This window comes from Benincasa hispida, chromosome 8 (assembly GCF_009727055.1).
Source record: "Benincasa hispida cultivar B227 chromosome 8, ASM972705v1, whole genome shotgun sequence".
NCBI classification, from domain to species: domain Eukaryota; kingdom Viridiplantae; phylum Streptophyta; class Magnoliopsida; order Cucurbitales; family Cucurbitaceae; genus Benincasa; species Benincasa hispida.
The window spans coordinates 35,961,569-35,970,422 of record NC_052356.1 but is presented as its reverse complement, the minus strand read 5'-3'; positions in this window follow the sequence as shown (position 1 = coordinate 35,970,422).

Here is an 8,854-nt window from a genome sequence, read left to right as displayed (position 1 = left end):
ATCGTTAACAAAATTGTCGCTTTTCTGGTTCTGTATGTTTATGATATTCTACTCATAGGAAATGAATAAGAATTTATGACTAATGTCAAGAGATGGCTTGCTACACAATTTCAAATGAAAGATTTAGGTGAAGTGCAATATGTTCTTGGGATCCAAATAGTTCAGAATCGAAAGAACATAACTTTAGCATTATCTCAAGCATCTTATATAGACAAGATGTTGTCTAGATATAAAATACAAAATTCCAAGAAAGGAATGTTGCCTTTCAAACATGGAATTCATCTGTCTAAAGAACAAATTCCTAAGACACTTCAAGAAGTTGATGTTATGAAATGGATTCCATATACATCAGCAGTAGGGAGCTTAATGTATGTCATATTGTGTACTCGTCCCAACATATGCTATGCAGTCGGAATAGTCAGCAGATTTCAGTCCAATTCAAGATATGACCATTAGACTGTCGTTAAGAACATCCTCGAGTATCTTTGGAGAACGAGGAATTATATGTTCGTGTATGGTGCTAAGGATCTGATCCTTACTGGATACACTGATTCTGACTTATTGATTCAAGGAAATCAACTTCGAGGTCAGTATTCACTCTGAATGCAGGAGTAGTAGTGTGGAGGAGTATCAAGCAAAGTTGTATTGCTGACTCTACAATGGAAGCTGAGTATGTAGCTGCAAGTGAAGCAACAAAAGAAGCAATATGGCTCAGAAAGTTCCTGACCGACTTAGAAGTGGTTCTAAATATGCACCTACCGGTCACTTTATATTGTAATAATAGTGGAGCAATTGCAAACTCAAAAGAACCTAGAAACCATAAACGTGGAAAGCACATCAAACGAAAGTACCATCTCATTAGGGAGATTGTACACAAAAGAGACGTGATTGTGCAGATAACCTCAAAAGACAACTTAGCTGACCCATTTACAAAGGCCCTCTTGGCTAAAGTGTTCGAGGGTCACTTAATGGGACTAGAACTACGAGATACTTTCTACTAAGACAAGTGGAAGAAATAATGGGTATGTGATGCCCTAGTTTATTGTATTTATTATTTTTGTTTTCTCTCATTGAACTCAACATTGTATATATTTATCCACTTGAGTCAGTCCAAGTGAGAGTTTGTTGGGTTGTATATTCTAAAACTCGTAATTTGTAGAGTTAAACATTTTCTATTATCAATAAAGATGTTATTCAACATTTCTTCAATAAATTTGCTATTGAATTTGTAAATTGCACTTGTAAAGACTAAATCCAATAAACTAAGATCCATGGCTATTATATGAATACTTGAATTTTATGTGGAGACATAAAAGTGGATCAGATTCGAGTAAATAGTAAAAATGATCTATAGTATACGAATAAGGTTGGGTGCCTTATTCTGGTAACACTATCGGATGCGGCCCACTCTATAGTTGTTACAATTTTTTGTAAGGTCCTACAAACGAAGTGATCCTGATTTGTTCATGTATTGACATGAAGAGTAGGGGCGTCCTATGCAATGAGTTTTCATAAGATAGGACCAAGAAATAAGTCAATCTTACTTTATAACACTATTTACTATTTAAGACTGACCATTTCACTTAAATGACCTAGATAACTCGATTTTAGTCCTGAGCTAACTATGAACTCCTGTTTATTCAGGATTATCCTTAGATTTGCATAGATGAGGGTTGGCTCAGCAGCGCCGGCTCAATAAGCCTTCCATTTCATGGGTAAGACCGGGTAGATAGCTGGAAACATAGGGTGTAAGACGGAATTCACACCTACCCGATTTAGGGATAGGAGGAAGGTTGTTCTCTTAAGTACTGAATCCAAGTCTTGGACAAGGGGCCCCACGCTCTCATTGGTCCCAGAGGAATCTAGTTTAGTGGTTAGATCACAAACCAATTGTTCCTTAGAGGATCAGTGGAACTTAAGAAGCAAGACGTAATTTCGGGGATGAAACAGCATTTGACCCAGCCGTTATTACGAACAACCTGTGAAGGGTCGACTTACTGATTATGTTTAAATCAAGTGGACACAAACATATCTACAGTGAGAAGAGTGCAACTATCGAGCATAGTAGTGTGATTTGATAGTTAATGAATACTGATTAATTCGGTCTAAAGAGTTTTAGTCAATTAATCTCACATCGTTAGAGCTCATGATATGTAGGTCCATGAGTTCCCTCTACTAGCTCGTAAAACATAAACACCTTCAATTAGTAAATTAAGTGAATTTGGAATGATTTCAAATTGAAGCGTTCACATTGAATTTCAATTTGAAATGTTTAAATTAAATTTAGAGTTTGATTTTGAATAGTTTAAATTCAAATTATAGTTTGTATAATATATTCGATATAATTAATTAACGTTTAATTTATCGAATTTAAACAAAATTGAGAGTTTATAATATTTAAATATTGATTTAAATGTTAATTACATGAATATAATTCATGTTTAAAGTTAGGCGTGTAATTAATTTAATATTTGATATTAAATTATTATTTAATTACTTAAAATTGTTTAATTAATTAAAAAAATTCAAAATTGATTTTCATCTTATTTCAATTTCTGAAATTGAAATATTATTTTCATCTTAGTCATAGTTGGACTATGACTTATTGTTTATTAGAAGAATCAGTAGTACTTAAGGAGTTAGATGTAACTATAGGGGCAAAAAAATAATTTTGGCCCAACTGTACTTACAAGCAATTTGTGAAATGTCATCGCACAGTGCGAAGAGTGCAGCTATCGATCTTTAGTGGAGTGACTAATAGTTAATGGAAGCTGGGTAATTTAATTAAATAGTTTAATTAATTGTCCAAGTACCATTAGAGCTTCAATCTACAAGTTCATAAGGTCCCCTCTGTAGCTCAACAGGAATTTAATTGAAAGTTTTGGATTAATTTGAAGTGTTCAAATTAATTGAAAGAATTAATTATATATGATATAATTAATTAAAATATTTATACATGTGATATAATTAATATAATGTATTTGATACATTATAATATAAACTATTTTGAGAGGAATTTGAATATGATTCAAATACTAATTATATGAATGAGATTCATATAATTAAATTTAATATAAATATAATTTATATTAAATAGTTTAGAGGAATTAAATATTTGAATATGATTCAAATATTAATTATATGGATGAAATTCATATAATTGATTTTAGTATAAATGTGATTTTATATTAAATGTCATGCATTGTTAAGAGAAAAATAAAACTATAGGTTATATTGTATTTGATACAATATAAAAACTATAGATTATGTATTATACTTGATATAACATATAGTATTTAATATATATATAATAAGGTAGTTATTATATATATCTATATTATTATTATTATTAATTTGATTTGATTAAATTAATTTTAATCTTAATTTAATTAAAGGGAAGGAGTTACAACTCCCTCCCCTAATTTCTCTTAACAAAAAAACGTGCAATGTGTGGTTGGGAGGATAATTCAGTCATCTTCTTCCACCAATTGTGGATCTGAGAACTCTCCCTATAACTCTCTCTACAAAAACGAGAAGAAAATCTTCTTCTCTCCCTCTTAATCTCTCCTTCCTCTTCCAAATATTGGGCAGAGCCTACAACTTCTGCTATATTTTTAACCCTTGAGAATATAGAAGGTTCCAGTTGTGATGGTGTCTTAATCAGAAACGAGATGGGGTCTGTTTGAGGGTTCGTGAAGAAATTGGCTTCAAGGGTATGTAACATTTCTTCCCCTTTTTCCCTTAAAAGGCATGTTGTAAAATTTAGTTTTAAAAAATGCATAATCTATCTGTATGTTTCTGTAATTCTAAAATTCTGTGAAATCTAAAAAATGGGATCGATCCCCGCTTACGCTGCAAAACCGGCACTGGTTTCCCTTCAATTGGAATTAGAGTGGATGTTTCAATCCTTTTTTTTTTAATTAAATTCCATAATTTAATTGCATCTTTTGGTGGGTGCATTCCGTCATGTCGTGAATGAGGAATGAATGTTGTTTGCAATTTGGATGGTTTCGGGATTGGGTTCTTAGTTTTACAGATTTCCTTTAACAAATTTGTTGTGTAAGGGCCCTTTGTTTTTTGGCATAAATGTTATCGAGCTTGGAAATTTGGTGTATTGAGTCGTCCGTGCTGTTGCCGGTGATGTTCTAGTGAAAACAGGGCTCAATTCAGATAAGATTTGAAGAAGATCGAATCTGTACAGTAGGTGATTGTACAGTAGCGTCACGACACTGTGCCCTAGCATCGTGACGCTACAATGCGGCAAACAGAATTCTTCTCTGTAGCGTCGCAACGCTAGGGCACGACATCGCGACGCTCCGAGATGGAGAAGAAGCATGTTTCAGCGCCGATTCACACGTGGTTTGGTTTGATTTTGAGCTGATTTGAGTTTGATTCATTTGATTCGAGCAGTTCGATTGCTAGATGGTCTGATTCGAGCTGTTTCAATATCTGGTTCACTTGTTTTAAACCGGTTGAATTTTTTATTAATGTAATAGGTAGTTTTTTATTAGTTAAATTAATATAAATGTTATATTAACTAAATTAATGGTTTTAGGAGTCCAATTCTGGTCCATAATTGCTATTTAAATTATGCATGTGGTGTATGGTTTAATTGTTTTATAATGTCATAAAGTATGTCATATAGTAAAATCCCACCATAGATTATGCATTATTCATGCATCATTTATATTATAAATGTTATAATATATGTTTGCATGATTTAATTTTATAGCATGTTCATGCATCATATAATATAAGTGTTATACTATATGCTTGCATGTATGGATGAATAATGCATAATCTATGGTGGGATTTTATTTCATTACTTTAGTATATATTGCATCCATACACTTATACTATATAATTTTATAACATAGCCATGCATCATTTATGTATAATAGTTATAATATATAGTTTGGATGTATGGATGTAATGTATGTTATTTATTTCATTACTTTAGTATATAAGTGTTATATATATATATATATATTGATGAAATGGGAATTGCATGATGCATGGCATTACTTTAGATAATTTTATAGTCATTATAATTTTATAAAGTGTGTCATTCGATGCAGTGTATGTTTTAATTTGTTTCATTTTTGTTTATAATCGTTATAACAAAATGAAATTAGAAATAAAAATCAATAATTCAGAATTGCATGCAAACTTAGGTAAAATCATTTTTTAAAATAGTTTAAAATTTGATTCACATAAACCTAAGGCCACAAATTTCTAATGAGATTAGAAATTAAATTAATCTTTAAATCAGTTTAATATGATTAAATTAATTCTAATAAAAGATTAAATTTGTAGCAAACGTATCTATAAGGAACCTTTTGTCTAAGGCTAGTTCTGTCTAGGCTGGGGTATTTAAGTTGACAGAAACGGAACACCTCTACCTGGGAACTGACCTAGAAAGGTGAATTAAATAGATTTTCTACAAGCATGCAATTGTTGATTAAGGTTTGTTAAAGTGTTTAACAAACAATAATCAAAATTGTTTAACTATCCAAAGTAAGCATTACTTTTGGGCAAACTTAAACAATCACTTAATAAAAATAATTAACCGTATTTTTCCTAAGTAAAATAAACCCTAGGCTATTAAAATACTCAATGGGAGGAAAAATATGTATATGATACGTCAAATTTTTCCACTCACGTTTCTCCCTTAATGTTCACACAGTGAGACTCATGCTTGGCCTTGAGGCACCCTGGAAGGATCCCTATTCGAATGGTGTTTACATGGGTTAATATCAAGGTGAAATGGAGAGAGTATTTATAGTAAGTGGGAGAGGGATGTATGTCAACATGTCCTACGATCTCCTTCATTGGTTTGCACCATGAGATCTTCTTGCACGGCCTCCAGGCGCCCTAGGAGCATCCCCCTTCAGATGGTTTATGCAGTAGGTCAATATCAAGGCAAATTTCAGAAATGGTTAGGATCGCTTTAGTTTTTTCCCCAATCGGTTTTTCCCTTCAGTTGGCTCATTGAGGCGGAACTCTAAGGTCTAAAATGAAGGGTCATACTTACAAAAAATAAATGATGACTGATTGTTATAAGAATAAGATTTATTCAGGTATAATGATTGGTTGAGAATGTCTTAATTTAGTGAAGGGACAACTGACTACCCTTTGATAGTTTTTGTCCTAAATCACTGAAGCATCATTGCAAAATTAAATGTTAAATAGGGTTCATTTAGATTTTACTAAACTTGATTGGATGTTTTAGAGTTATGCTAAAATCTAATGTAGATCAATTTGTTTATTTTTCGGCAAAAATGTAAAACAGTACTTTTTAGTTAGTTGCCTTTTCTAGTTTGACCGACTTTAATTATACGACATGGAAAGAATCACTTAAAACCTATTTTGTGGTTAACAACCTAAACATTGTCATGACTGAGGATTATCCTCAAGTCCCAACCCCTGATGCAACACGAAATTTTCATATGCATACGAGATGTGGACAAAGGCTAATTCCAAGTCTCGAGTTCACATTTTGGCAAGCATACCTGATGCATTAGCCAAAATATTTGAGAGCATGGTCATTGCACATCAGATCATGCAATCAATGCAAGAATTATTTGAGCAAAAGTTCTCACAATTCAAGCAAAACGAGGTTGATGATAATGGAATCAGTAATGTCAACTCCATAGATAAATTTCAGTCCATATTGAATGTCAAGGGACAAATAGAGAAAACAATAGTTATTAATTCTAATGAAGTTAATCAACGAGGATTTTCCTCTGAGATAAAACTTGGAGTTTAGGATATGGGTTATGGTGTTGATCCCACTACTCTCCAGAAAGGAAGAACTCCGAAGAAAATAAATCTGATTTATTTGTCTTGGAGACGTGCTTAGTAGAGAATGATGAACGTGCTTAGTAGAGAATGATGATTCTACCTTGATAGTTGATTCAAGAGCTACTAATCATGTATGTTCTTCCCACCAGGGATTTAATTCCTGGAAATAGTAGTTGGAGAGATTACTCTCAAAACGGTACTGGTGAGACCATTTTAGTTGTTGTTGCAGCAGGCTTAAGTTATTTTTAGACAAGAAACGATATATGTTATTAAATGATGTATATGTAGTTCCTCATATCAAGAGGAACTTAATTTCTGTTTCCTGTCTAATTGAACAAAAGTACTCCTTATCTTTCTCTGAGAATAAAGTGTTTATTTTCAAGAATGGAATGGAACTAGACTTTGGTTCAACGGAAAATAACTTATATGTACTAAGGTCGTTAGTTACAAAAGTCATGCTAAATAGTGAAATGTTCAAAATGACAACTATAAAAAGATCGAGGGTTTCTTCTAAAGAAAATGCCCATCTTTGGCATCTAAGGTTAGGTCACATCAATCTCAATAGGATTGAGAGATTGATAAAAAGTGGACTTCTAAATGGTTTAAAAGAAAACTTTTTACCTATATGGGAGTCATGCCTTGAAGGAAAAATGTCAAAATGACCTTTTACCGGAAAAGGTTATAGAACCAAAGAAACCTTGGAGCTTATACATTCAGACCTCTGTGGTCCAATGAATGTAAGAGCACGAGGAGGGTATGAATATTTCATCTTTTTCATAGATGATTATTCTAGATTTGGGTATCTATACCTAATGCAACATAAGTCTGAAGCTCTTGAAAAATTCAAGGAGTACAAGACTGAAGTTGAAAACTTGTTAGGTAAAAATTAAAAACAAAAAACACTACGATCTGATCATGGTGGAGAGTATATAGACTTAAGATTCCAAAAATATATGATACAACATGGAATTACGTCCCAACTCTCAGCCCCTAGTACACCTTAACAAAATGGTGTATCGGAAAGGAGAAACAGAACCTTGTTGAACATGGTTCGGTCGATGATGAGCTATACTCAATTTCCTAACTCATTTTGGGATATGCAGTAGAGACTGCAGTTTATATTTTGAATAACGTTCCCTCAAAGATTTTTTCTGAAATACCTTTTGAATTATGGAGAGGTCGTAAAAGTAGTTTATGCCACTTCAAAATTTGGGGATGTCCAACCCATGTGTTAATGGCAAACCCCAAAAAGTTGAAACCTCGTTCAAAAGTATGCCTATTTGTAGGCTATTCCAAGGAAACGAGAGGTAGATACTTCTTTGATCCAAATGAGAATAAAGTTATGTGTCGATAAACGCTACCTTCTCTCCCTTTGATTCTCTCAACTCACGTAGTGAGTGGAGAAGTTGTTTTTCTGTGAAATCTTTTTCTCAGATGATTAGAGAGAGGATTTTGATGATGGTTTTTTAATCTCTCTGAAAGATTGATAAAAAGTTTTTTTTTTCTTCCCTCTCATTTTCCTCTCCATCTTTTTCCCTCTCCAAAAATCACAAAGCCCACAAACTCCTGTGATTCTCATCCCAAAGAATATAGAAGGTTCTAATTGGTGGTAGCCATTAGGGTTTCGAGTACGTTGTAGTTTGTGATCAATTCTAAAGAAGGGAATTCGTGAAGAAGGTTATTCTTAAAAGCTAAGAGTTTCTTATAACCCTAAATTTCCTTTTCTTCATTAGGCATGCTGTAAATTAGAATTTATGCATAATTTTTCCTATTTGATTTCTGTAAAAAAATTTGTTCTGTGAAAATAATTTTTAGGACCGATCCCCACTTCTGTACTAGACCTTCACCGATTCCATCAATATGATTCAAATATTAATTATATGGATGAGATTCATATATTTAAATTTAGTATAAATATGATTTATATTAAATATCATGAATGATTGAGAGAAATAAAACTATAGGTTATAGGTTATGTGTTACATTTGATATAACATATAGTTATATATACATATAATAAGTTAGTTATATATATATATATATATATATA